This window comes from Triticum dicoccoides, chromosome 2A, assembly GCF_002162155.2.
Source record: "Triticum dicoccoides isolate Atlit2015 ecotype Zavitan chromosome 2A, WEW_v2.0, whole genome shotgun sequence".
Classification (NCBI taxonomy): Eukaryota; Viridiplantae; Streptophyta; class Magnoliopsida; order Poales; family Poaceae; genus Triticum; species Triticum dicoccoides.
In genome coordinates, this window is record NC_041382.1 from 62,218,065 (window position 1) to 62,222,426 (window position 4,362).

At 51.1% G+C, this 4,362-nt stretch overlaps 1 pseudogene; it reads left to right on the forward strand.

Annotated features, from left to right (window-relative positions):
• Positions 1 to 292: 292 nt before the first annotated feature.
• LOC119358939 lies at positions 293 to 2,285 on the forward strand (annotated as a pseudogene).
• Positions 2,286 to 4,362: the final 2,077 nt, after the last annotated feature.

The window sequence follows — 4,362 nt, forward strand, 5'->3', positions numbered from 1 at the left end:
ACGCCTGCCCTTGGAAAAGGGTGGGAGTGGACCTTACTGTGGCCACTCCCCGTCCCGTCCCTCTTTATGAGGGCATGGGGGTTGTTGGCGTCGCAGGCCGACTCCCCATGGCCGGCTTCTCTGAAAGTCGCCAGTCAGGAGTCGGCTCATCCTGAAGTCGTCCTCGGGACTCGGCCGCGAGTGGGCAGTCGGCTGCGAGGCCCATTACTTCGACACAGTGTGTGTGTGAGCTTCTCCCTTCCACCCTTGATCGTGTGTGCGGCGTGCGTGTCGGTCGCGTGGTCGATCGATCATGTTGATGGCACAGCAGGGGCAGGGCGCGGCGACGTCGCTGCCGCCGGGGTTCCGGTTCCACCCGAGGAGCTCATCCTGCACTACCTCCGCAACCGCGCCACCGCCGCGCCGTGCCCGGTCCCCATCATCGCCGACGTCGACATCTACAAGTTCGATCCACGGGACCTCCCTTGTAAGTTCTCAACCAATCAACCGATCACCGCTGTATGTAGTCCCTGCTCTGCTCACCATGGTTCGACTCTGATGATGAAACCGCAGCCCAGGCGGTGTACGGCGACTGCGAGCGGTACTTCTTCAGCCCGCGGGACCGCAAGTACCCCAACGGCATCCGCCCCAACAGCGCCGCCGGCTCCGGCTACTGGAAGGCCACCGGCACCGACAAGCCCATCCACGAGGCCGCCACCGGCCAGGGCGTCGGCGTCAAGAAGGCGCTCGTCTTCTACAAGGGCCGCCCGCCCAAGGGCACCAAGACGGCCTGGATCATGCACGAGTACCGCCTCGCCGCCGCCGTCAACACCTACAAGTCCAACAAGTTCCGCAACGTCTCCATGAGGGTACGTTACGTCCATCCCACTTGCTTCCATAAATTAGTTCTCGTTTAGTTCGTTACCGGCGGCACCGGCCATACCCGCGTGCAACAGTGTCACGCGGCTTGCATGCATCCTATCCTGATCCTCTTGGCGCCACGGCCCACGCGTTTGCTTTGTTGCACGGTTGCACCGGCGTGCCGTTGCAGCGTTGATCGCTAGAAATGCATCCATCTTTATTTAATGACCGAATTACCCTCTAACCTGAGATGACTGTGATTAGTAGTACTATCAAGCTAATAGTATCATATCACATCGAGCTGTACTTTGATGAATGATACCTTATGAGTGAGCACGAGAGATGCTTAATTTGTTTTCCTCTGCTTTGATTGGAGAAGGGAACAGCTTTGCGATTGATGGGTAGCTAGCTAGTGGCATGGCGTGCAGTTGGATGACAGCCATAGCTAGTGGCAGCCATTGATTCGTCAAGTTCAATAGCTTTCGACAACGATAGGCATGGCGGTACCGGCACCGATATTGATATATGTTGTTCACATGTGTGCAGCTGGATGACTGGGTGCTGTGCCGGATCTACAAGAAGGCCCTGGCGTCGCCGATGGTGCCGCCGCTCGCCGACTACGACCACATGGCCGACCACGACGCCCTCTGCGGCGGCGGTGCCTTCACCGACGCCACCTGCAGACCCATGATAAGGCAGCAGTACCACCAGCAGCCGCTCGCCGGGAGGCTCCCGGCGTTCCCGTCCTTCTCCGAGCTGTTCGACGACTACGCGTTCGCGCAGATCTTGGACACCGACGTCGAGCACGGCGCCACCCACCACCTCGCCGTACACCCCTCCCTAAACCAGCTCCTCCCCGTCGGCGACACCAGGCACGTAGTGGAGCCGTCGTACTACGCACCGTCGTCGTCGTCGCCGGACGCCAGCGGCGGGAGCGCGGGGAAACGCAAGGCCGCGAGCCCGGGAGAACACGCCACGCGCCAGCCGTCGGCCAAGAAGCTCAACGGGTCGTGCTTCGACACGCCGCCGCAGTCGGCGAATGGCTGGCAGGCCGTGGCGTCCGTGCTGAGCGGCCTCAACCATCACATGCTTCCTCAGTTCTACGCTGCTCTTCACCACCCTTCTTCAGGATCTTCAGCATATCCGGGAGCTGCTCTGCGAGCTGGGTGATGGCGTTCGTTGGACGAAAGAAATCTTATACGACCTGGCCGGCAATGCTACAGTCACGGATTAATACGGGGGGTTTACGGAGTGTTTGTGATTTGTCAAATGCTGATTAAGGATGACAATTTTATCCACGGACATGGATATTCATGGATATCCGACCAGAATGGATAGGGTTTGGATATACTTTTGTGTCCATATATGGCGTTCAAACCCGACCCGATTGTTTGCTGGTAGGGCATGTATATAATCTTGTACTCGTGGGTATACCCAAACCTGACCCTATAGTATGACTTAATGAGCAAAAATCTACTATCCCTACCCCACAATCACATGTCCCTTTACAATAAAAGCACTTGGGGTAATTCCGTTACCAGTGACCGTTCCCTTTACAATAGAAGCACTTAGTCTCGGGTTTGGGTTCAACCTTGGGTTCCTTCAATGGAGCGGCAACTGGTTTGCCATCCATGAAGTTTTCCTTCTAGCCCTTGCCCTTCTTGAAACCAGTGATCTTGTTAAACCATCAACACTTGATGCTCCTTCTTGATTTCTACCTTTTGCGGTCTTAAACACCGCGAACAGCTCCGTGATCAACTCCATCCCTTGCATGTCATAGTTCATCATGAAGATCTAGTAGCTTAGTGATAGTGGCTAGAGAACTCTATCAATCACCATCTTATCTGAAAGTTTAACTCCCACTTGATTTAAGTGATTGTAGCACCCACACATTCTGAGCACATGCTCACTAGCTGAGCAATTCTCCTCCATTTTGTTGGCAAAAGAACTTGTCAGAGGTGTCACACCTCTCAACACGGGCATGAGCCTGAAATCCCAATTTCACCTCTTGGAACATCTCATATGTCTCATGCCGTTCAAACGTCATTGGAATCCTGATTCTAAGCCGTAAAGTATGGTGCACTAAACTATCAAGTAGTCATCAGGACGTGTCTGTTAGATGTTCATAACATCCACAGACGACGTTGTAGGGGTTTGCACATCGAGCGGTGCATCAAAGACGTAAGCCTTCTGTGTAGCAGTGAGGACACTCCTCGGACTACGGACCTAGTCCGCATCATTGCTTACAATACCTTTCAACTTCGTCTTTCTCTAGGAACGTATTGAAATAGGGAGCTACAACGTGAGCTATTCATCTACAACATATTTGCAAAGACAATTTAGACTATGTTCATGATAATTGAGTTCATCTAATCAAATTATTTAATGAACTCCCACTCAGATAGACATCCCTCTAGTCATCTAAGTCAAACATGATCCGAATCGACTAGGCCGTGTCCGATCATCACGTGAGACGGATTAGTCATCAACGGTGAACATCTCATGTTGATCGTATCTTCTATACGACTCATGTTCGATCTTTCGGTCTTCCGTGTTCCGAGGCCATGTCTGTACATGCTAGGCTCGTCAAGTCAACCTAAGTGTATTGCGTGTGTAAATCTGGCTTACACCCGTTGTATTCGAACGTTAGAATCTATCACACCCGATCATCACGTGGTGCTTTGAAACAACGAACCTTCGCAATGGTGCACAGTTAGGAGGAACACTTTCTTGAAATTTTAGTGAGGGATCATCTTATTTAAGCTACCGTCGTTCTAAGCAAATAAGATGTAAAACATGATAAACATCACATGCAATCAAATAGTGACATGATATGGCCAATATCATTTTGCTCCTTTTGATCTCCATCTTCGGGGCTCCATGATCATAGTTGTCACCGGCATGACACCATGATCTCCATCATCATGATCTCCATCATCGTGTCTTCTTGAAGTTATCTCGTCATCTATTACTTCTACTACTATGGCTAACGCTTTAGCAATAAAGTAAAGTAATTACATGACGTTTATGTTGGCACGCAGGTCATAAATAAATTAAGACAACTTCTATGGCTCCTGCCGGTTGTCATACTCATCGACATGCAAGTCGTGATTCCTATTACAAGAACATGATCAATCTCATACATCACATATATCATTCATCACATCCTCTTGGGCATATCACATCACAAGGCATATGCTGCAAAAATAAGTTAGACGTCCTCTAATTGTTGTTGCAAGTTTTTTACGTGGCTGCTATAGGTTTCTAGGAAGAACGTTTCTTACCTACGCGAAAACCACAACGTGATATGCCAATTTCTATTTACCCTTCATAAGGACCCTTTTCATCGAATCCGATCCGACTAAAGTGGGAGAGACAGACACCCGCTAGCCACCTTATGCAACTAGTGCATGTCAGTCGGTGGAACCAGTCTCACGTAAGAGTACGTGTAAGGTCGTTCCAGGCCGCTTCATCCCACGATGCCGCCGAATCAAGATAAGACTAGTAACGGCAAGTAAATTG